Source organism: Corvus kubaryi, unplaced genomic scaffold (assembly GCF_017639235.1).
Source record: "Corvus kubaryi isolate FWS band 111438036 unplaced genomic scaffold, C.kubaryi_AGA036_p1.0 64937, whole genome shotgun sequence".
NCBI classification, from domain to species: domain Eukaryota; kingdom Metazoa; phylum Chordata; class Aves; order Passeriformes; family Corvidae; genus Corvus; species Corvus kubaryi.
Window position 1 is genome coordinate 91,746 of NW_024581622.1, and position 25,461 is coordinate 117,206.

At 43.3% G+C, this 25,461-nt stretch overlaps 1 long non-coding RNA gene across 1 annotated transcript; it reads left to right on the forward strand.

The window, feature by feature from the left end:
• Positions 1 to 14,478, forward strand: LOC121672761. The gene is made up of 3 exons (XR_006018973.1): positions 1 to 6,617; positions 8,230 to 12,556; positions 12,948 to 14,478. It is a non-coding gene; the product is annotated as an uncharacterized LOC121672761 (long non-coding RNA).
• The last annotated feature ends 10,983 nt before the right edge of the window (positions 14,479 to 25,461 follow it).

The window sequence follows — 25,461 nt, forward strand, 5'->3', positions numbered from 1 at the left end:
GGGGCGCGGGGGGCCCCGCCCCCCCAGAGGCAGAGCATTCACCTGCTTGAAAACTGACCTAGCCAAAACCCCCACAAAACCCAAACCCAAAATATGGTGTTCAGCGTGAGCGGTTTCCAGGGCTGCTTATCTCGACACCAACAAAGAGCTGAGCAGGCTGCAGCATGATTTTTAACTGGCATAAGATGATCCTGAACCTCTAGCCCAAGCAGATCTGGGAATCTAAAGCCAATAGACTTGGGAATATTTCAACAGTGAGGTACTGGGAGCAGAAGCTGCTAGTAAGAATGAAAAACGACTTAATTTGGACTTTTGTTCAGTATCATAAATTTGCTAAAGCTTCTTCTCAACCTGAACCTCTGGCTGCCTCTGGAGTACCCAGGTGCCTTCAAAGTACTGAGCAGAAAGCATTTCTCAGCACCCTTTTAGATGAGAAATGCTTGCAAACCATCAGCAACATGTCCAATAGTTGGCAGGCACCAAGCGTGGATCTATTGGCTTTTCATTCACTTTTTTTTTCCTGAAAAAAATTAAGATCTGTTGAGAAAGGGTGTAATTGTTTCTGACTCACGCATGTGACTGACAGTTTCAGAGTCACCAAGATGGTGCTGGAAAAGGTCTGGCCTGAGGAGCACTGTGAGTAGCCAAACTGATTTCTGAGGGGTTTGCTGCTTCGTGTTTTAGCCAGACTGCCATGGGATGGGCAGGTGCTGGAGTGGGCTTGTTCTGCAGCAGCAGACTCTTTGTCATCTCCTGGACAGGCTGCTGTAGGCATCAGCAGCTTCTCCAGTAATTTCTTTAGCAATTGCTTTTGAGGAACCAGCAACAATTCAGAAGGATCAGTTGATGCATTTTGTACTCATATAAAGAATGTGTTTTTTCTACCTGTTCAAAAGTACTGTCTTTTTCTGCAAGGATGTTAGCTTAAGTGATCTTTTCATCATCATGTATTTCTAATTGATTTTATTGTGGTTCTCTTAGGGCTTCACAGCATCCCTAGCTTTAACACAGTTGGTTTTATATTCATGCAACTGGTCTAGGCTTTCTATTAAGTAACACCTTAGCAAGTTTTCAGGCTTTCTTTTCATTTAGTGGTGCTAAGTTTGACTTCTCAGCATTTTTAAGAAACCTTTTTAACAATTTTGACAGAATTTATTACAGGATGATTAAACAGCAGAAACCTAATGCTTGATTGAACATGCTGAATGACACATTATTTTCCAAAATGTTCAAACTGTTAAAAATCAACCTGAGCCCCATAACCTGGCATGACCACTGTATGGGTGCCAGGTGAAGAAAACACAGATATTGTTCTTGGCATGACATGCTCAACAATTGCATTATTTAACAAGGCTGTTTCTAGATTGAGGGAATAATGATCCCAGATCACTGTGGTAATGATGGAGGTTGAGGGTTTGGGGAAGGGTAGGGGTCTTTAGTTAGGGGCCTGCAGGAGACAGGTCTCAGGCAATAACTTTTTCTATTTGCTCCTGTTCTTTTTCAGTGCCTGTTGTCTGGCATGTTGAGTCCTAGGCATTATTTCCCAGAGCAACTCAAACCATCTTTACAAGGTTGCTTTTACATCAAGCTTACAAATAGGAGCAATAGGGAAGGCTGACCTGGTTCCTATCCATCTGTTCTTAATAAGTTTAGATTTTCCTTCCAGATGGTTTACAGCGATGTCAGAGGGCCCATTAATTGGTGTGCCCGTGTTCAGCTTAGAAATGCTTGGGAAATGTCTACACATGATATCCCCACCATTGTGGGGAGCTTTGTCTTTACCCACTCCCAAGGAGAAGTTTTATTTCAATGTGTGTTCTGTAAATAATTTTTCTTGGTCTGTATCTTCAGCTTTGGTCTCCTTAACTGTATTTTTTTTTCAGTATCATTTTCCATTGACTAAGTCCAAAGGAGGTGTTGGAAGTCACATTGGTCTCTGCTTAGACAATTTGTGCACCTTTTCATTCTTCCTTCTTGCAGGCTCTTTCTGAGTGCATTTTGCAGATAGACTTTTGCAACTTTCAATTTGTTTTTCTGTTAAAAATTCCTGTAGGTTTATGGGGCTTTTTTACTATGTTCTGTAGCATCCATCTCAAGCTGTGATCCATTCTGTTGTCCTGAAGGCCAGCTGACCTTCATTTTGTCTCTCAGCTCAAGCAAGTTCTTCTAAGAGTCTTTTTTCCTATCCTTTTTCCTCTTTGATCCTCATACAAACTGATCTCATTTTAGCAATGACAAAACCTGTGCCTTCACGTAACTTATTTGACTGAAGGTCCTCACATCTATCCTAATGTCTTAAAAAACCCCATTTTTGTGTTTATTTGTTCGTTTTGTGGGTTTTTTTGATTGGTTGGTTGGTTTGGTTTGGTTGGATTTTTTTCACTGAACAAGTCAAATTCCTTCCTAACAGAATGTCCTCTGTACATTTCCTTAGTCAGAAATGTGATTAGTTTCACTGCACGAAGTTGTGGGCTACTAACTAAACCTAAACTTTGTGACAATGCTGTCAAAATAGTTTTCCTATACGGATCTCCTCCACCTGCTGCTATATCTGCACAGTCTGAGTAACTCCATGATGTGTCCTGCTCAATGGTTTTTCTTTTCCTTCCCAGATCGACCTTTGGATTAGTTTTCTTTTTTTCCCCCTCAACTTTGAGTTCTACTTGTTCCTGTTAACATGTGGCATCTAGGCAGTTTCCTGAGCTGAAACATAATTAATGAGACTCATAAGTAATGCTAAAGCTTCTTTTCATAACTGGGAAGAAAACTTGCAGGACTCTTCTCTACTAAATGCCATCAACCAACATAAAAATTAACATAATCCTCTAATGACTGTGAACTCAAGATGATTGTGAAAGCTGTTGTTCATAAAGAGAAGCAGCTCTTTGCAGTGGCACGAGGGACATGGACTGGGTAGCCAGGTGATCTATTCCTGCACCTGTGGAGGTTTTGTTGGGGAACTCAGGCAAATTCAGAAGTATTGACTTCTACAGGTGAAACATGGTTAACAACCAAATAATACTATTGTTATCTAACCAGGCTCAGGTGTCTGCTCAGTGCATATTCTGTGGGCTGGCACACTCAGAGGGCAGAAAATGGCATGCCTGGGTTTGAGCACAGGCAAAACGAAAATCCAAACCTTTTAGGACTTGTTTTCTTCCCTGAGGATTTGGAAGCTGGACAATTTTCTGGGCTGTGAAATGATGACAATAGTCCAGGAATTCCTGCAGAGTTTGGGTTTCCCTCTCAAGACTGCTGTTAAGCAAACTGCCAGAAACTGATAATCTTTTTCTTCTCCCTCCCTGTCTGTGTTCTCACTGCATGTCTTGTGCCTTGCCTCAGTGTCTCCCCACATGCATTTTGATGTATTCAGCGGCATCTCATAATTTTACTTATATCACTCATGAGAGGACCATCAGAGGCTGATGTCTGAATGTTGTTTATTTTCTTAACCAAACCAGAGCCTTTCAAAACTGCTTTAATCTGATTTTTTTTAATATATGTTGTGTGTGCATCTGTGAGGAGAGTGCTCTTTTCTATTGGGATTCCTAACAACTTACAGCAGAAGACAGTGCCAGAAAGCTCTCCTACATGCTGACAATTTGACCATTTTGAGACCTTTTTGAGAGCTGTGGTCATGTTCTCTTTTCTGGTGTGGAAGAGCTGAGGAGAAGGCAGCAAGCACCACAGGCTGCCGAGATGGATGGGACTCTGGGGATGCACCAGTCCTCAACTGTGTGTGCTGTGGTGAGGAGGGAGCAGGGTCCAGGAAACAGCTTCTGGTGGGAGGTGGGGTTCAGCTGGAATGCACTGGGAAACTCCAAGTTGTAGGCAATTACCTCTGGTTAGCAAGTAAAATGCTGTTCTGCAAGTCCTTTAAGCCTTTTTTTTTTTTTTTTTTGGTAATTCCTCTCTTTTTTTTCTAGTCTCCAAATAACTGTGCTCTTGCTTTAACCTCTGCACAGTCAGAGAAGACAATTCAGGCTGACCAGACTGGCACTCTCCAGTTTCAAGCAGGTTATTGGCAGTATGAGATCAACTTCAAAGGTGAAATATCTGTTTGCTTGATGTCCAATGCAGGTGGGATGTGACTGGTGCTGCAACGCAGCGTGTCTTGTAGGGGCAAGGCTTGCAGGCCGGGACACAAGAGGAGTGAGAATCTCTTTATTGATTTTAAGCAGTCAATGCTACAGCAGCATGGAGGAGAGTGTGGGAAGAAGGGGATTCTCCTCTGAGCAGGCACAAGGACAAGTGCAGATATTGGTGCAAGGAAGGATAACAGCCCAAGCAGAAGGAGATGAAAGGAATGAGAGCTGAGGGTAGTTTTGGGAAGCCCCTGAACATGGCTGCAGGACTGACTGTGCCAGGTCTCTTGATCTTTTGGTCTGGATATCTCGAAGAAGCGAAGTGCTCCTTGAAACAGGGCAAAACGATCTGTTCTTCAGCTGTCAGACAGGTCTTCACGTGTACGTTCAGAGTCATTGCGAGTGACACTGAAAGTGGAGATGGAACAGGATAAAAGGGCAATACAGACTAAGCATACCCCAAAAAGAAGGTGACCCGAACTTCCCTGCGTTGCCGCAGCCCCTGCCAGAGCCCAGTTCCTGTCCCTAGGTGGCGGTGCCCGCCCGACCCAGGAGCCCCCGCCCGGAGGAGCCAGCCCAGCTCCGGAGCCCTGGGGCGGGCGCGGCTGAGGGCGAGCGGGGCGGCACCGCACTCGCCCAGCGCTGACTGACAGCAGGGCAGGGTTTGCAGGGTCCTGTCCTTCATGGGCGTCTGCACCGCAGCCAGGTCAGTGCCCCCTCCCCAGAAAGTCACGGTTTCATCGTGGCTCTTGAGCACGAGGTACTGATTAGTGCGGAGTGGGACCCACATCAGGCAGAGCTTGATGAGGATGTGAGAGGCAGGGAGTGCTGCAGAGTGCACCGGAGGGCTGCAGAGTTACTGCAAATGCTTTTGGCACTGCCAGAACCTCAGTCATTGCCCGTGTTCATCGTCCTGCACTATTTGTCCATCACTGACGCCCGCTCCGTGGGCAGGAGGGAAAGCTACCCGATGGTGCTGGATGGGCACAACCACTGGGCTGAATATGGAAAGCAAGTGAACATTTCCCTCTCATGCCCAGCACCCAACACCAGTCTCTCCCTTCCTGCTCTTCTTACCCCAAAGTGTAGGACAGACTGTATCATATCAGGACAAGAGGTGTACCAGAGCCCGCCCCTATCACTGGATGACAAAGATCCCCAAACAAAATTAGAAACTCAAGGCAGACTTGTAGCGATACTTTTCCAAACTGCTCTGCCTGCCTTCAGCAAATTTTGGCTTGGAGATCTCCTGCACCAGAGTTGGTATCTATATATGTAATAACCCTGGATGTGTTTTTCTTTCAGTAATTATTCCATAATTTCTTAAATCTGTAGAAAATTTTAGCTTCCACAACATCTTGTAGCAAATATTCCCACAGCTGAATGGGATATTGCTTGAGGGAGGCTCTCCTTTGTCTTGCTTTGAACTTAACACCTGCTAGCTTTGTTTAATAAAAGGGATGCAGATATTCTCCCAGTGCTTTCTTCATCACTTCACACGTTTTTGCATTTTTTTCTCATTTTCCTCAATGCTCCCAGGAAACTCAGCTCTGAAAACAGGCTGCCTTTACAGATGGCTTGGGAATTTGTTGAAAACTCATTTTAATGTGAAAGTTCTGGTATGTGAGAAGAGCTCACTTCCTGCATACTTCTGCTGAAAAACAAATCCCAGAAAATCACCTGCTTTTCCCATCAAAACCATCAAATCTGGAGCCATCCCCATCTATAAACTCACTTGGAAATAACTCCAGAGCCTGGATTTGCACCTTCTTCTTCTGGGGAGCCTCTGAGGGCAGTCAGAGGAGGGTGAAGGGCATCAGGGAGCAAGGAGGGTGGCACTGCACAAGGGCGGTGAAGGGAGGTGACATGCACGCGTAATCAGATGGCACTGCAGTCACCAGCAGTCCTTAGTGGGGGACACAGAGAGAAGAGATGGGCATAAGAGAGACCCTCCAACCTGCTGTGCTCCAGGGACTGGCAAAGGGTGTGCAGTGACAGGACAAGGGGTGGCAGCTTTAAACTGAAAGAGGGTAAGCTTAAATGAGATATTAGGAAGAGATTCTTTACTGTGAGGGTGGGGAGGCACTGGAATAGGATGCCCAGGGAAACTGTGGATGCTCCATCCCTGGAAGTGTTCAAGGCCAGATTGAACAGAGCTTTGGGCAGTCTGTGGAAGGTGTTCCTGTCCATGGCAGGAGGGTTAGAACTAGATGATCTTTAAGGTCCCTTCCAACCCAAACTATTCTGTGATTCTACAATTCCAGGAAACACATCAGAGAGACCCTGATGCAGCTCAGACATGAGTTCATGATCTGACAGGTTTAGATCACTGGCCTTTCCCCATAACTCGTACAGATGCTAAATCCAACCTGTCTGTGACACACTGCCAATTGCTAACAAATATCTCTCTGCTTTGTCCAGAACAAGGTGCTGTCCCTATAACTTCTGCAGATGTGGTGCCATGCTTTCAGATTCACCTGTGCACTTTTGAATTTCAAGTTGCTTCACAGAAATACGTGCTAGACTTCAAAGGTAAAAAATCTGTGTACTTACCTCTTGACATACTTATGGGACAACTGCCATGCAGCTTCTTTTCCAAAATGCCATTGAAAATCCTTTTCTGCTTGAATGTGAAAGCAGTGAGGGAACATTTCATGGAGTACAGGCAGCCTCTATTAACACTGGAAGAGGAGAAGGGGAAGGAAGTGAAACATAAAATAAAGAGAATGGAAGCAGTTTTCGTGAACTAATCAAAATTGGTGGCTCTGGTCTGAGTAGAGACTTTTTAAAGTAGTGTCTCTGTCCCCTTGATATTATGATATGCTGAGCTAAGATTGTAAATATGGGAACCTTCCTTATATATTTGCAATTAGGAAATAAAGGGCTGAAATAAGGATACAAGTATGTTGAAGAGTATGATACTGGATAATTCATGATCGATGTGGTGTCCCTGTTGTGCACACACATTGTGGGTGGTTGTTGCGTGCATTGTAATTTGACTTCCTATATGAATTCATTTTATCCTGGTGCACAGTGAGCATGACATGGTGGTGACTCTGCTCTTCCTTGGGTGTGACTATCCCAAGCAGAAGTCCTCTCCCCCACCCCCCACCCCAAACTGCTGTGACCATTGCCTTCAGGGAGAGGAACAGGGAAGGAAAAAGGTCAGGGGCATAATAGCTTAAGCCAATGATGAACTGTATTTGAGTTTCTCTGGTACATATGCATCCTGGGCAGAGCTTAAAAATAAATTGTGTGCAGTGATGGTCGCTCATGATATCTTATATTTAAAGTAGGCTGTAAGCTGTGGAAGGGAGCCTCGATTAAAATGTTAAAAAGCATGTACCTCATTCATGTCTAGAGGAGGTGGTGTGCATTGCCCTATAGTACCTTCCAAAGCTAATCCAAGGGAGCAAGAGGTAGGTAGGATGTCTCCTCAGGTCTGGGGCTGGAAGAAGTGCATGGCTTCTTTGGTGGCCTTGTTCAGCAGCTGGAAAAAGAAGTTTATTCAGGGCAAGTGAGCTGTAAGCAGACCAGGGAATCAGTGCTCAGACAGTGGCCAAGCACTGCCTTGGCAGCTCCTTCTGGCTTGTATCTTCCCATAGCTCCGCTCCATTACTGTGCTTTTGTGAGTGAGTGTGTATTCTTCTCCTTTCATCTTCCCTGGTGACACAGCTGAGCCTGAGTCATCCAGCATAATCCAGGCACGTCACTGCATGGGAGCTGGTGGATCTGGCATTCACCGGAGAGGCTGCCAGGCTCCTGAGGCCTCTGCAGGCTCTGGGCTTCCCCAGCCTCTGAAGCATCATCTGATGCTGCTGTCTGGTGGGCAGCACCAGCTGCCAGGTTGTGAGGAGAGGCAGGAATTTTCCTGAGCAACTCTGGCAAGCAGCAGCACAATGAGAGCACCTGGGATGGGGATTGAAATACGAGGTGCTATGTCACATCAGTGGAAAACAGAAAAGATGTAGTGTGAGTAAGGCAGAGTCTAGAGGCCTGGAGAAGGACTCTGCAGTTCAGAGAGGCCTGGTTTTGTAATAGGCATCACACCACTATAAATGGATCAAAATGTTTGCTCTGTATCACCACTTGGAGTGAGGCAAAGTTAAAAAGATGTCCATAAACCTCCCCATATCTTTCACAGGCAGCACTTCAGGTGACTGTGAGTGTTTTCCCTGTGCTTATCATCACAAGATCAGAGAGGAGATGGTCTCTTCTTTCAACACCACAAGAAGAGCTTGTGCTGGTTGGAAGTCAGGTCAGCAACTCTCTAAGGCTTGGTGGCTTTGGCAACAGATTCTGTGTGAAGGGAAGAAAACATGAAGTTGGGATACTCAGCTCCTCAGGCAATCACTACAGCATGAAAAGGCTGCACAGATACCTCCTTACCGACGGCAAAATGCCTGAAGCAGAAGCAGCAGGGAGCAGAGGAGGGGCTGGATGTAGGAGCAGCACACGAGGCTAATCCCACTGTGTTTCACAGTGACATCTGCTCTCCTGGGCAGCATTCCCAGGAAACAAAAACCTCCTTTCTCATTCATAGTGCATTTATCTTCTCTTTCAAAAAATGGTCCAGAGACACCTGAATCCTCATTCTGTGATAAAAATCTGCAGAAGTCCTAGCACTGCAGTAAGTGGCAGTAAGTAAAAGAACAAGAAAAGGTATGGGGTGTTATGCTCATTATTTTCTTGACTGTGGAAAATAATGTCTGTTTATTGAGTCCTCTCCTGCTTCAGAGTGACTCATTGATCTGCTGATGTAGACTGGGTGCAGGTAGGCTGGGTGGTGGGTTTGACAGCGTTGGCAGGCTGTCACTGTGGCAGGCATGCTGCGAAGGGGAGTGCACTGAGGAGACATCCCAGCGGCCTGGGGACTGCCAGGACAGCTTCCCACTTTCTGCTGATGACAAGTTACATGGCTGGGGTTGTTCAAAAAAGTTTGATGGAGATGGAAAAACACCATAATGGGATTTCTACAGTTGTGTTTTATATTCTTCTATTAAGGCTGGTACGGTGACAAGGTGGAAGAGCAGGTCCAACTGAGGCATGCATAGCCATAGAGCCTGGAGAAGACACAATTTTGGTTTGCCACACAGCCTGCTAGCGAGCTGGGAAGATGGGGAAATAAGGCTGACATCCTGGATGCTGTAGCCTAGAGCAGGAGGAAGAGTGGGACTGGAAAAGCAGAGATATCAGTTAGAGGGAATTTGTGCAGTGTTGCTGGAACAGGGACGCGTGGAGTCTTGTAACAGTCAAGAAAAATAAAAGAGAAGAAAATGAATGTTCTGGTGGGAGCAAAAGCAGATGTTGGTAATCTGTTGTGGTTTAGGTGATCTTTTCCTGCTCTGATTCCTCTCCCAGTTCAGGAAAGGGATAGTTTTAATAATTTCTTAGGGTCTCAACACACATTGTGTGAACAATTTGTACCACAATAATTTTTTTTTTTTTTTTGGCCCGAAGAGGATGGTATGGCCTGGCTGTGGTAAGGAGATGTAATGCAGGGATCATGGTTGAAGAGCTGTTGGTAATTTCTTTAGACAGGTCTAGGTTATGATATTATTAGGCATATTTATAGGCATGTGGCCAAGGAAGGAGAAGCTAACATTTTGCTGAAAGGCCAGTGTGGTGCATCTTGCTTTAGAGCTTCACTATAACAATGGACATTTGCTTCCAGCTTCCATTAGTAAGAGAGAGCAATTTATATAGAATACAAAGACAGAAGTTTTCTGAGGCAGTCCCTGAAACATGACCAGGAGACTCTCTTGTGGAAATCCCTTGTGTTTGTTAATCTTGGTCAAAATTGTTTCAAACAGTCAATCAGATGCTCCTTCACATACATCATTTTTCCTTCAGACTGGGACCATCCAGCACTGCCTGAAATAGGATATGAGGTAAATAAATATCTCTTCACACCTTCTCATCAGATTGGGAAAGGTTGTAGTCTATAACAGCTTGCATCAGGTAAATCTAAAATACATGCCTGAGTCCAGGAACTGGTTTTATTAGTTTGCAAATGTGTTACTCCAAAATGTGCAGCTACAAGAGGGACAAGGATGGTTGAGCAGAAGAGCTTTGTAGGGGACACAGTTTTGTCCATTCACACCACGGTACTGTGTATCAAAATGGCCAGTGCACAGAAATGTTGGTTTATCCCTTGTGCCTTTAGTTTGACCTAAATGACAGCCAATGATCTGATCTGGAGGTTGAGCCTCAGCACTCACTATTCACGGGACTGTTTCTCTAAAAATCTGTCATGCTCTTGAATTTCAAATCAAAGCATGAGCTTTGGGAGACCATCAACTCATTTAGTATTGCTATAATTAGGTTAGGTCTTGTGTGTTTTTGAAACATCAGGCAGAATGATTATAAATAAAGTTGCTTTGATGACTCACTACAGAAACACCAGGGCTTGTCTATGAGGATGAATCAGTGCACAAGGAAGATAAATGTGCACTTGATATAGAACAACAATTTCACCTTCTCTTTTCCAGTTGGACACCTGTTCTGAAATCCCAGTGCTTTGCTTCAGCTTGCTTAGGATTGCAGATGTTCTCTGTGTAGAAGAAATGTGCTCCTCTGAGTCCAATAGTTCCTTTGTATCAATGGACAAGCTCTCAGGGGAGGACTTTAGAGCATGCTGGGACAGGAGGGAGTGTGAGGGAAGGACCATGAACAAGTGAGAGAGGGCTCTGAAAAATCCCAGGCCATGATGGCACCCCCAGTGGGTGTTGGTGAGGTCCTTTGGGAGTGACCAGGGAGGTGTAACCAAAAGTGTTGTAACCCCTTGGTCTGCTTTGCATGAACTTTTTTTCCAGCCAGTAGCAAATAGAGGCAAATTGAAAACCTACTTCAGCAGACAAGGATCGCAGAATCCACAGGGTCTGGAGGACTCGAAGCCTGACACTTTGGCAACATTTCCAGCTGTTTGTATCCACTTTACTTCATTCCCCTGGGTGGCAGTGGAGCAATTCAGATACTGGCTGGGCCCCCATCCCGTTCTTGCAGTGTGTGGGTGGTTCCCCCTTGGCAGAAGGCAAACCCTCTTCCACGCAGCCCCGGATCCCAGGCGCATTCCTCAGGAGCCGACCACTCCGATTCTCTGATTTATGATGGAAAAATAACCAAATCCAAAAGTGGGAGGGGAAATGAGGAAAAGGGGTTGGGGCCCTGTGGAATTAGATCTGGGTTTATAGAAAATTTATGTTTTAATTAGGAAAGCCCAGCAACTGAAAAGATTTTTATTATAATGATGGCTATTATAAACCTGGGGTTTATACTTGGGATGCATTCAAATTTTGTTTTGTAAGTCTGATTTTATATAAGACATTTTTAAAACTATCAGATTCTATGACCTTTTTTAGGAAAAAAAACAGCAAACCACTTTAAGTTGTACATACCCTCCCTGTTGGTAGAACAACATGAGTTGGGGGAATGTTTTCTTTACTGTTTGGCTTCTTGCAACTGTAATGCTCTCGTTCACAATGGAGAAGGCCAGAATTTTTTTTTCCTGAAATCTGAGAGGTTGATTAACCACAGCCAGAGGAGTGAGTGGACTGTTTCCCCAGGGTATGGAAGACCTACATTTAATCCCATCCTTGAACGGAACCTGAAGTTCCCTGTTTAGGGTGCCTCCCCCTACCATTTCACAAATGGAGAGAGAACAGGATAGGATCACTTGGGCTCAAGGGTAGTAACCAGAGATGCCAGTCCAGATCTGAAGTTTTCCAAGGAAAAACAGCGCCAAAACAGAATGTTCCTGGAAAAAAAAGAAGTGGTTCCAGTTGGCATGAGCATTTTCTACAAATTCAGAAAAAGCATTTAGTCAAAACCCTGGTGGATTGATTCTTTGTTTTGTAGGTATAATGTGTAGTTTTATACATTTTCTTGTGTCAAACCTGATCACAGTTGAACAGAGTATGAGAAATTAGGAGACAGGTTTGATTTAAAGGCCAGTGATGGGATAGGTATAACTGGTTAAATGAATTTTACCCCTCTCATAGAGAGAGGAACTGAAAATGTTTCAATACATCCAAACAAATGACCCCTTCAGTTCTTCTCTGAGGACATGTATACTGGATTTTCAGAAAATGTGGTCTGCTTGTTGGCCAGTGTTTTGTCAGAAAAACTGTGGTCTGAGGCCAAAACATAGAGTGTTATTTCTATTGTTACTTGGAGTTCAGGGCTGCAGAAGAGCATGAGAGAGCAATGTTTGACCGTGATCTAGTTTCTTTATCCCTGGATGAGATGTGACTGGCATCTAGCATATTTTTTAAATTCTCTTCTTCCACATCAAGACAATCTTGTATTTCTGCATTAGGTTCTGTTATACTAGCAAAGTTTCTTTTAAATATATCTGAAGCACAACATTTTCCTGTAGGTAGAAAGAGTACATGGAAAAGAGAAGCCCGGGCTGGAGGTGAATGAGTGTCTCCTGTTCCACAGTACGAATCCATCTGATATGCCTGCTGCCTGTAAGCAGAATTTCAGCTGAAGGATCTCTGTAAGGCTCATGGGAGTGTATGGAAAGGGTACAAGGACATGGACTGTGTCTGCATCAGAATTCTTGGGGAGGTTTCCAGGGTGCAGGGAAGATGCTGTGCTTCCTACTCTGTGGGTTTGATCCTACCTATTTAGATTTTTTATAAGCAGTAAAGCAACAAAAATCAATGATGAAAGCTGCTAGATCAGCCCCATGTGTTGATACCTTAAAACAAACTCAAGCAGAAACACTTGGCAAGGGAGCTACCTGGGAAGGAAGGAGAAGAAGGTGCTTGTTGAGGAGTTGGCTGCCAAAATGCTGGTAATGGATATTTGTTACTTTGGTTATGCATTTTCTTACCCATGTTTTTTAATGATTCCCAGGAAGCTGCTTTTCTAGAGATGCCACTTGTTCTCATTGATGCTGTCCCTCCAGCACAGACCACCACAGCACATTTGTAAGTGAAGTTCTTGTTGGAGATTTTGTTCAGGGAAACCACAACTACCATTGCCTTCCAACCAGACCTGAGATTTCAGACATTTGAACTGCTTTGTAAATAATGAAAAAGAAATCCTTCCATCTTTGTCATTTTTGAGAAGCACCAGATTTACCTGGCATACATCTTGGAGGATATGCATTCATCCCGATAAAGATGATGTCAGAGGTAACAATGCCTCACCTGGAAATAACACTTCAAGGCTCACCTTTTTTGAACTCTGTGTTGCATATAAGAACCTCATATCTGACATTCAGCTATACTGCAGCTGTTTCACTCACAGGAAGGAAACTACAAGTATGACTTATGGAATGGCTGAGTCCACTCTGAGAGTTGTTTTCCTTCTGAACAGGCTGGTAGCAGTTAAATCATAATAAATAATACAACCATCGCAGCGTGGCGATGATTTGGATACAAGTGCAATATAGATTTAAATGTGCATTGTGGTTAATTTCTAAAACTAATTGCTTCCATGTAAAGTACGGTACACAAGTAGATGTTTTTTAGGACATACTTGGGGAAATGAATATAGAAATGGGGAAAATGGAGCATAAAAAGCATGTTTGAGGGGTGACTCTCTGGAGTTGTTTTTCCATGGAGAGAAGATCATCAGCATTTTGTCAGTGTAAGAAAAGTAGACAATAGGCTCTGAGCTGTTTTTGTCCTGTGGTTTGGCTGCTTTGAATTTTGTGGCGAGAAAAGGCTTTCAGATCATATCCTAAAGGACTGTTACATCATGTTCCCTAATTTCTCTGCTGGTCCCATTTGGTTATCTTGCAATAAGAATCATAAGGGCTTTAATTCAGATGGAAAACAAAATATTCCTGGATAACGAAGAAGCAAATGACTCATTGATCTTCCTTAGCTTGCCTTGGTTATTGATTTTGTCCTGGAGCCAGAATGATGAGACCCATCTTCACATAACCCTTCTATGAGAACAGGTAGATGCCACAGCCTGTACTGCAGTCCAGTTGTGCCACAAATCAAAACCACAGTCATTTCCTGCTCTTCTAGAAAGAGTGAAGTTGTTATTTTGCCAGTGTCTTCCTGAACTGCAGGCTGGGCTGGGATCTCACTTTAAAGTGCTCACACAACCTCCCTCCCAAAACCTGAAGGCTGAGTACGAAAGCTTCCTTGGATTCACAGCGGGATGTTGTGGTGGATTTCTCTCTGGTGCTGCCACGCAGGTGTGCAGCAGCCTGCTGTGTGCCTGGCCCTCCCATGTAGAGGGCAGTATTTGGATGTTAAACTGGGTCTGCTGGGGAGCAGTGGTGGTGCCATTGCAGGCAGCTGTTGCTCAGTTTTTGCTCACGGTGAGGGAAGAGCAAGTAATTTAGGACTGAGGTGACAGCGAGCTCTTCTGTGCTTGCCTGAGGGTCAGTCATGGGCCAGCTGGAAGCAGCTCCCTTCGGTTCTGCCCTGGTGCCAGCCCTTACACTCAGCCATCCCCCATGTGCAGCCCTGGCCCCTGTGGGTGTGGGAGCACTTCAGGAGACCCATAAAGGGGCCAGGGGTGCAAGGCACCATGGCTGCTTTGATTCATGTTCATTTTGCTGGGAATGAGGTCTCCCACTCTTGCCCAAAGCTGAGTTTGGGGTCATAATGTTGGAAACACCTGAGTGTTGGTGGCCCCCATCCTGGCCAGCCACTGAGAAACACTGTGAGGAGGAGTTCTGCAGTCTCTGCCAGTGGGAAACCCTGGGAATGTAGGAAAATGATACTAGAAAACATCATGGGAAGCCCATAACTAACACTGGGGATGGAGTTTGCTTTGTTCCCCAATTGCTCTCGGGACTTCTCACCCTGTTTTTCCGTGTGAAGTCTGCCAGTTCCTCTGGTGACACTGTCCCAGACCAGACCTTCCCTGGGCTTAGGTCAAGAAAAGCAGGAGTATTGCAGCTGCTGAAGTTGAATCCTCACCATATCATGACACCAGCAGTGAGGAAGACCATGGTGAGCTGAGTAATGGCACACAGCAGTGTCCCAGCAGGGCTGTGGAGCCAGTTCCTGCAGCAGTGAGTGGTGAGACACAGGGGCTCTGTGAGGGGTGGCTGCTGGCACGGCCACCTCCTTGCCACCCTGCAGGCTGACACTGGTGGTGGCTGTTTTGAATTACCCTGCTGCTGCTTGACATTTCTCTGGGGGACTGAGAAGCGCCCCAGTGATGTGTGCTGCAGCTGGGATGGATGAGAGACTGTTCTGCCATCTGAACTTTCAGCTCTTTTCATATTTTCTGTAGGAAATCCCCAAAGTAAATTAGCCCCTGGACTGGACTCTTGCATTTGGTTTAATTCCACTGTCTTATATTTCTGAGGGGAATTGGGGGATTTCATCAGAAACTGAAGGTTTTTCTCATGCAAACTAGTGAGCTCATCAGCAGCTTCGTGGACATAATGAATGTGGATCTTGTTTGCCATTTCTAAGCACAGGCCTTTTGAAATCAGGAGGTAAAGGTGAATTCCAGTTGTTGATAAAATTGTTCTTTTAACTTTCCAATTATCAGCATGCCAAATCCAGATCTGTTCTTGCTCCTCTAACCCACCTGTCCTGCTAGGTGGTGTTGGGGTTTGCTGGGGTGTTGGTGCTTTGTGTTGCACTGTTATCAAATCTCATGTTCCTCCCCCTGAGGTGCTCCTGTCTGTTTGGATAGCCATCATTTCACTTCTGTGCAGTGACAGCCTGAGGAGCCCATTTCACTGATCGAGTAGTTTCTGACCAAGGGCTGGAGGTGCACGAGTCTGGGTATCTGAGATGGACTCGTGCCATTACTGGGTACAAATATTTTCTCTGCAATGCAGAACACTCCTAAGGGATTTTAGTTAACTGCTTCCTGTGGCTGACTGCACGCACACACACACACACACACACGAGTCTGGTGTTATGTTTTGTATGGAAGTCACTTTTTGGATTCCCCGTTTAACAAAAACACTCTGCTTTGACAGGCTCCTAACAGAGCAAACACTGTTAGTGAAAGCACATACATGCAAACAACTCCTTCCTTCCAGCTCTGTTTTTAAACCTTGTAACTCCAAATCCAGCCACCTAATTTCATGTTTTTCTGAAGCTGAGGAGGGAGATGACTATAATTCAATTTCACAAAATGCTATTGGGCAGAGCATTTTGTATTTTTGAATGTGCAAACTCTTCTTTGCTAGTGAAGTGCTGGAGGACTGAATGTAGTATCTTGCTATTTGCATCTTCCTTGCTGTCTGGCAAGCTTTCACATGAGGGGTATCACACTATCACACCATTAGAGCACACTGTCCCTACATGGTCGAGTCCCAAAGGGGCTATTATAAATTTACTGTTATATATTGATTCAATTATTGTGTCACAAAGGTAAGAAGTGACTTCTGTTTTTTGTGGTGGAGAAGGAAGTGAAGGAGATAGACTTTGACCATTACTGGGGAATGAATACCTGCTGGGCATAGATGGCACAGCTGGCTGCACTATATTTACTGGAAGAGGATTTTGTGTCTGACAAGTAGATAAGATGTTGTTTAACCACCAGGAAAGCCCCATGTATCTTTAAAATGATTACTTATTTACCCACCCCACAAATAACTGTGTCCCTATACACAAAGAAATGACTGTGATAAATGTAACTGTTTTCACTGCATGGGATTTATAACACTCATGGGAAAAAATTGCTTTTGGTTCCTGCAGGTCTAGGTAAGCTTTCTGCAGGTTTAGGTAAGGTTCATAGAAAATGCTCTGGTTTAGTATTGGGGTGTGTCATAGGTTAGCAAGTAATGAGTATTTTGGACCAAACCACTACAGGGTGTCATATCATGGTGCCCCTTTTCTGGCACCAAGTATAGCTTGGAAGTTCAAAAAAGACCTTAGAACAATTAAAATTCCCTTTGAAATACTTATGGGGAAAAAAAAAAAGAGAAGAAAAGAAAAGTACTTAAGGAACCAGAAGGCAAAGCAGAAAGAGAAAGAAATCCAGTGGCTTTTATGTCGATTTCAGGGTCCCCTTTTCACACTTTGAATTGTCTCAATTTTTTTTTGTGAAACATGCCTCCATCCCAAAGCTACACCATCAACAGTCCTCCAGTCATTTTTTATAGTGAAGTGGCAGTCAGAGCAAGATTAAGGTAGTTTAATACTATCCCTTTTTAATTTAATTACTATTCATTATCAAATACTCTGTTGTTGCTGCAGAGAATTGCAGCTCTGGTCCACATTTTTCTCTTGGATGGAGTTAACTGTTCAGGGTGAAATTAAGCTGCATCAGTTGAGTTCTGTACTTTAGACTAAAACATGAAAGAGCAACACTAAATCCCCTCAAACCTCTGCTCTCTCAAAATTGCTAGCAGGTTAGAAAGCTGACTCAAATGTTGGGTTTGACCCAGAAAGCTGACTCAGGTGGAATTGCTGAAGGTCAAAGCCTTTGCCAGGATGCCACCTGCATGAACAGCACCAATTAGATGTTCTGTCTTGTGTGAATTACTCAACTCATTTGCTGGTATTAACATGTAGGTGTTGAGATGGCTATCACTGATGCCACCAGTGTGGAAAGTTCTTTGAATATAAAGGCTGGATATGCAAAATTGAAATTTACAGCAGCAAATTTTAGATTTTCAGCAACCCTCCCTAGTTTTCAGGAAGTAAGGAATCAAGTTTTTAAAGCTGAAATTGAATAGAAGCAAAGCTCTCATGAAGCAGCCAGAAGCATTTATTTCTGTGCTTCCTTGACACTTATTATTTACAGCTGGTCCCCTCCAAAGCACCTTGGAGACAGCAGATACCTAAATGTGAGCTGGACCCTGAGGTCTGAGGTACTTCAAGCACATTCATTAATATGTCATTGTGGCTGTTCTAAATGAGTTTGCTTTGCCATCAGATACTGCAACATGAGCACAAAGCACTGCCTATTTTCAGAAGGTACAGGGTGTGTAAAGACAAGCACCTAAGATAAGATAAGCAAGACAATCTAAATGTCAATATTTAGAAAATGCATCTCCATCAAATACACCAAAATAATATTGTTCTTTAAAGTGCACCCCTCAGTCTCTACTGTTGTTCAGTTGGTTCATTGCTCAGAAATCCTTGGATATTGCATAGACCAGAGGCTGAGATTCAACTGATCATTGCACAGAAAGGAGTGCAGGGTCTAAATAAATCTCAAATGCTTTTAATATACCAAGGACCTAATCATGCTTAGTTTCCCTTGGTATGTACATGAGATTTTCTTTCTCATCCTGCTGGTTCCAGTAAGCCTCTCTGTTCTTGGTTCTCTGCACGCTGTTTATTTCTCGTATAGGTTACAAATGTGTTGTCTTTACACAACTTTTACTGCATCATAGCTATTATCAAAAGGAAAGGGAAGGATATTTCAACACACACTAAAATAAGTATTGGGTTTTTTTCAAATTTGAACATATTGCAAAGACACTGCAATTTACTAAATTACTATGAATTAACTCTAAACAATTTTTATTTGAATAAATTCTGGAACTACTTTAGTTTTATAGTAGCATACTATGAATGCTAAATACATAAGCATGTAAAATTTTTCAGCCTTGACAGGACAACCCTTTTAGCTGAAGAAATTGATCATTCAATTTTTGATTTTTTCCCCAAGGATTTTCTCACCAAGGATTTAACAACATACAGACCTTAATAAATGACAGAGACAAACATCTGTCCTTAAATAGCAGCAATTTCTTCTGCCAATAAAATTGGTTTTCTTCCCCTGCACTGAGCCATGAGTTGGCAACACAAGGGCTGGGTGAGCAGAAGACAGCACACAGAGAGACCCCCATTTATTTAGACTGGGGATTACCATCTGGTTTTCTGCTCCTGCTACAAAATGACTCCTAATAATAGTGGGGGGAGCGGGGGGTGGTGTGTGCTCAAAACACAGAAAGAACACAACGTCCTTTCTCTAGCTGAGCAGGTCTTGTAATTTTTTTTTTTTTTAACAGTATTTTAAAATACTCAATCCCTTTTTAGGAGGATGTATGTTCTTTGCCTCTTTAATTGCTCTTATTTTGCAAAGTTGAGTGAGAAGAAGTCCTATGGCTTAGGTCACACTCATCTGGATATTATTTCCTAATGCTTCTGACAAACAAATTAGTGAGTGCCCCCCTAGAAAGAATTAACGAGGATTCCCAGTTCACTATACATTTATTGAACTAATGGCTGCGTTTGCTTTGGGTTTCTTAGTTTGGCCAAGGCCTTCAAAAGTGATACTACTGATCTGAATTTTGTGTGCCACTGAAATGATGGCTCTGGCCACTTCACTTGCCATTTGCCTCAGCTGCTTAGCAACTGTGACAATGGCCCATCGGATCGTCAGTGTCTCTGAAGGGTTTTGAAAACTTCGTGGTTCATGCCTGCTGGCCACTTTAGTACCTGCTTGTCTTTCTAGTTGCAACGTCCTTTAAAAGTAAACAAGAGGTTATCTTTGTGTTTCAAAAAGCCTAGCCTGTAGTGCACCTAGTCTGTCTTCCACAGGCATGTTTTGGATTTTAGTATCTCAGCACAGTGCTCTTCCTTTTATTTTAACTCCTCTCTAATCTCTAGAATAGGGCACTTTCTTACCTCTTGTCCTCCCTCCCTTCCACTCACCATGGTTTTATTTTCTCTATTTTCTGACCATTAAAAATATTAATTTTAGATTTTTAGATTAATTCTAAGACTTTGTATGCAATGATAGGTACTTTTCTTTCTAAACAGTTTTGAGTAAACTGATAGGTATGCATATGATGTGAATGTTAGTACATATCAACACAAACTTTTCTCCAAATGAAGCCTGACTTGCAGTTTTTTAGTGAAAAATACATTTCCTGATACACTGTTAGGATTTTACATTTCTATGTGAATGAACCTGAGAGTACATGAGAACTTAGGATAAATCCTGAGATACAGGCATAAGTCAGATCCTATTTCCTTTAAAGCCTAGAAGGGGTGGATTAATATCCCAACATGAGTAAGGGGGCTGTGACATACTTGGCCTGGTTTGGGAAACAGAGAGTTTCTGCTTATAGCTCAGGATCATCAAAAGCTTATTTTCCACCCAGGGCCTCCTTGCGCTCCTTCATCTTTCCCAGAGAATGGTGAGGGAAGAAATTTGCATTTGTAACTGTGGACCAGCTCTCACAATGCAGCCACATCATCTAATTTTCTTGATCAGAGCCTGAGCCAAACCCATTGCTCTCTCCCTCAATGGAGCAGGAGCTTTGTTTGCTGCCATCCCTATCCGTAGGAGTCTGATAGTAGCAACAGTTTTCTGGGGAAAACTCTGTGGTGCAAGCAGGGCTTTCCCAAAGGAAACAAGGCTGCCCAGCCATGATGTGTGGAGCTGGGTGCAGGGAACCAACCCTTCAGGCCTGGGGGCTGTTTTAATGAAATAGCCAAGGAGGGCATACAGAAAACACCTTCCTCAGTGCTTCTTTCTGTACAAGTTCCCTGCTACCTCCCCAGGGTTGACATCCTGGAAGCAGCAGAAGAGTACACCAAGGGCTTGTCCTGCTGTTGTGTGTTTTATAGGAAAAGAAGGGTAAAACAAACCAGACAACAATAATTGCAAAATATCCCTGCTCAGAAATGAGACAAACTGCCAGAGAGCTCTTATGCAAAAGAAAAAAAAAAAGAAAAAAGAAAAAAAAAAGAAAAAAAAAGAAAAAAAATTCTGGAGATTCAGCTGTCCCACATAAACAGCTTCCTTTCAAAGTCAGAGTCTAGGGCAAACAGGCACACATTCATGTTCATTCTGCTCCTTGCTTCTCTTGCCCAGCAGGCTTTAGATATCAAATATGTGCCCCCCCCCCCATCAGTGTTAGCATCGTTTCTGTCATAGCCACCACCAAATAGTGCAAGGTTGAAATTTAGCAGAATTTAGCACAATCTGTTTGGTTTGAGTAATTAATTAATCTTCCCCAGTTCTGTCTTTCCATGCAGGAGGAAAGGAATTTAAGGTTATCAGAAGTTGATGCTTGCTAGAACACAAGGTGCCCTCTGACAAGCAGGACTTCAGCTCCATTAAACATCCCCACGCCCTCAGAACAGAAAACTCAATGTTCTGTATTCTTATGGCTTGGAACAAGCAAATATTTCCTCACAAGCAAATATTTCCTCCTGTACATTTCTAAAGAGATCTCTCTTGCACAACATCACTATGCATTCAGGCAGTTCACTCTAATTATCACTTTGTAACATTTTGCATCTGCTTCTGTTAAGTTGCTGGAGTTGCTAGTATGTTTTCTTGAGTTGTTTTGTTTTTAAACAATTTGTTTCTGTCTGTCTGTCAACAGCTGCACTCTTCATTTTATGCATTTTGTGTACACTCATTTTCTACAGTGCGTCTTGATACTGCAGCTCAGCTCCAAACTGGATCACACAGAAATCCTTTGACAGGCTGTCCTTTAGGCTTGCAGGTCATCCCTAATTTCAGGTTTTCTTCCAGACTCATGGAATTTGTTCTTGAATAACAAATAATACAATTTAAGCCCTCACAGAAGTGTAACAACTGCCAATGGAACTTTTACAGGGTTTTCTCAGTGTGCCAAAGAGCTCTCCAGCCTCAGCCAGGACCAGGCTGGAACACGTGGGTGAGATGTTTAAATCCTTGGAGTTAGCTGGTGTCACCCGCTCCATCAAGGTGGGGGTCATTCTCTTCTCCCAGGTAATAAGCAACAGCACCACAGGAAATGACCACAAGTTGCACCAGGGGAGGTTTAAATTGGATATTAGGAAAAATTTCTTCACAGAAAGGGCAGTCAAGCACTGCAACAGGCTGCCCAGGGAAATGGTGGAGTCACCATCCCTGGAGGCATTTAAGACTTGTGTAGATGTGGCACTTGGGGACATGGTTTAGTGTGAACTTGGCACTGCTGGTTTAACAGTTGAACTCAGTGGTCTCAGAGGTTGTTTCCAACCTTACTGATTCTGTTGTGGATTCCATCCCATTTGTAGTAAAATAATGGAAGTACAAAAAAAACACAGAATAAAAGTATAGTGCTTTAAAAAGTTTATTGTAAGTTTATTTTTATAGTTCCAAATTAAATACATTTTCAATGAAATGTTTCAATCATTTTTAAAAATAACAGAGTTGTATCCAATGGAAAGACTGTTGTCTAATATATCTCTAAGGCAATATCTCTTGAAAAGCCTACTGCAAAATTTCTGATGTTCCTGTTCATAGATCTTGTCCCGATTTCTTTCTTTCTGTGATCGATCAGTGCATTTTCTTAAGTGTGAATTTGTTAGATTTAGTGGGTTCTTTCCTTTCTAAATTGTACCAGTAATAATTTCAGATGGTGCTGCATTGCCACAAACCTGGGCAGACTTGCATCCAGTAACAGTGGCGTGCTGAGACTGGTTGAGGTGCTCAAATGGATGAGGACACCTGTGTGTTTCATTATTCTTCTGCTGGTGTTTAAGAACATTCAAGTCACCAATTAAGCAATTAGATCCGTATCAGTATTTGCTTGGTCTTATCTTCCTGATAAGATAACCTGGGCAGTAGCAGTTTGGATAAAACTCAGGGATCAAATACCTCAGGAGGAAAAGCTGAAGTTGGTGTAACTGAGACAGTGACATTGTTTCATGTTGCTCTGTGTGGCTGTCTTATTGCTGACGGCAACAGCTAGCACTGTCACAATGCTCTAAGCAGTAAGGGACACTAAAGCAAAACTCCAGTGATGTTACTGTGCTTCATAATTTTCAGCCCCAAGCAGGATATGGGCACCTCAGTTTTAGGATTCAGCTTTGGTAAGGTATGAATTTGAGGCTGCTAAACGTCAGAGGTGTGAATTGCCATGTAGTGGTGGGATTCCATGCTGTTCATGACTAGGGGTTGGCATAGCCTGCCCTGCCCCTGGCAGGTGTGGGTGTGTCCAGAAGGCTGAGACGGGCCGTGTCTCAGGGGCAGAGAGGGTTAAGCCACTTTGAACAAAGGCTTGATTCATGTCTTTTCTTCCTCGAAGGGAATGAGAGAAAGAAACAGAAGTAAAATACAGCAAAAGCTGTTGTGAAACAAGCCCATTGCTGTTCTCTGAAAAACAAGTATGTGGGGATTCATTTTTAGAGGCGTGCTGGAACAGCGGGGCACTGGAGGGTGGCCACAGCCACTCTTCCTCCAGGGGCTGTCACTGCCCTGCCAGTGCCAAGGACTAAAATTGGCTGGCTTCTTAGAAGAGGACGTGGTCCTGACCGTGTGCCACAAAAAATGTCTGCTGTGCAAAACCACAAGCTCTTTCCCACTCCGAAGCAAAATCTTTGATAGTAGCTGTTCCTGCAGTAATCAGGGGATGTCTGCTGTGGGAAGGGGACTCCTTTCTGTCAGCATATCAAGGGTCTGGGGGGTGTCTGCCATGTCAGACAGGTGTTTGTCTGTGTAAATGAACATACTTTTCATGGCCAACTGAAAGGTTAATTTTCAGCTGACAATTGAAAAGTTAAAATAAGCAAAATCATCTAGGGAAAACAGCTGCTAATAAGTTTCTATGGTTCATAGCAGTGTTGACAAATTTTACCACACACAACGAGGCTATTGATTCTGGCAGCATCCTTGACCATCAAGAAAGTAGTTATTATAGAAATTTTTGGCACTGATTTACTAAGGGATGGTTATTTAGTATGTGGACATCCAGAAATGTAAGGGGCTGCACTTCTTGAAGCTGGAGGAATGTCACAAAACTGCAATGTATTGCTCTCACACGGTTGCCAATGTGTGCATCTTAGCATACAGCTCCAGCAGTTTCTTGCAAGTGCCCCAGAATGTGCTGCTAAATGGAAGTCTAGAAATAGTAATTACGGATTTCAAATAGTCCCAGGTTAGACCACGAAAAAGGATTTGGAACATAGGGAGCTGTGGACTTTTATGTTATTTATTATTAGCTATTAAATGAAATCACACTCCATTAGGCAAATTCTCTGAGGACACAGAGGAATATATATGTCTTTGAAAAAATGTGTTTGTGACATAGCTACATCACAACTTTTAAAATTGCTTTTATTCTGAAAGTGCTAAAACCCATAAACTTTAAATGAGACTTTTCAAAACAGGATTCGAACTTTTCAATCCAATTGCAACATGTTTTATTTGAATACACACACTGAAACATAAAATGATGACAACAATTATTCCTGGAAGGTATTAAAAAGTTGATCTGTATGCATAAATTGAATTATGGCTCTGGCAAAGGTGCACTATAACCAAACAGACAGTATAAATACTTCATACTCCTCTAACATCTACTGCCAAGGTCCTCTAATCATTTTAAATCAATTCAGACTGTTGCTGTGAGATAGCCTGCCTGTACTCTATTACACATGCACAAAAATAAGAAGATTAAAGAAACTGTCAAGAGGACAAAAGTAATTTCTTGAAAAACTTAGCGAGGGAAGGCCAGAAGCAAAGGTAGTGAAGATGGCAGCAGCTGCAGTCTCAAGGACTGGCTGTTCAAATTCCTGAGTGACACAGAGAAACCATAGGGGAGCCCAGCTGCCAAGAACTCTAAAGGCATTTCAACAGCACATTTGTGAAGTGCAATTTTGCAAAAGACTTGTAAACTGACCACACTGGGCAGGTTTTCCTGGGATTAGCAAAAGACATGGTCTTGCCATGTAAACTGCTGCTCTGCCAGACCTGATCTTCTGCTACAAAGCATAGTTTTCCTCATGGAATAGATGTTACAGTGTTCCTTGGATATTAGTGTTGTTAAATAACAACAATAACCACAAGGAAGCAGCTCTCCAACATGGAAAATTTCAATATTTGCACAGAGCAAGGCTTGCTGCAGTGAAAATCAATGTGTTAGAATAGGAGGGATGAAGCAACCCAGCAGTAGTGTGTGTTGTGTCCTCCACCCACCCCAGGGCCATAGGAGTGTGTGTTTTGTTGCTATGCCAGCTACAAGTCAGCACTGAAAACTCACTGCCCATGCACAACTATGAGCTTCTAGTAAGTAATGACAATTAAAAAAACCTAATGGAAAGGTGTATCAGAAAGTGGGGTCACTGTTTTGACCCAGATGCGTGCTCTGGGGGTAATTGAATTCGAGGCTTGGAGATACATCCATCTTGCGGTAATGAGGAACCACCAAACCCAGTGGCCTGGACTGCCAAAGCCTCTTTGCCTCTGTAAAGTGACTGTGTAATGTAAATCAATGTTGATCTTGTTGCAGGACTCCAGGACTTCATGAGAAAATAGAGAATATCACATTGAATTTTAATAACACAATGGTCAGTTTGTGAAGAATAAGGCAAATGACCTAACAGAACTTTTTACCTTCAGTCTGTTGAGGTTTACCCAGGGTCCATGTGCTGATGGCAGCAAACGTAGGATGCACTGTGAAGGTCCAGAGCTGGGGAAGAGGTTTTAGCTACATTTTCTCCTATGTCTTTGGACTCTTTCTCTCTAGGACATCTTCCACAAACCATGTCCA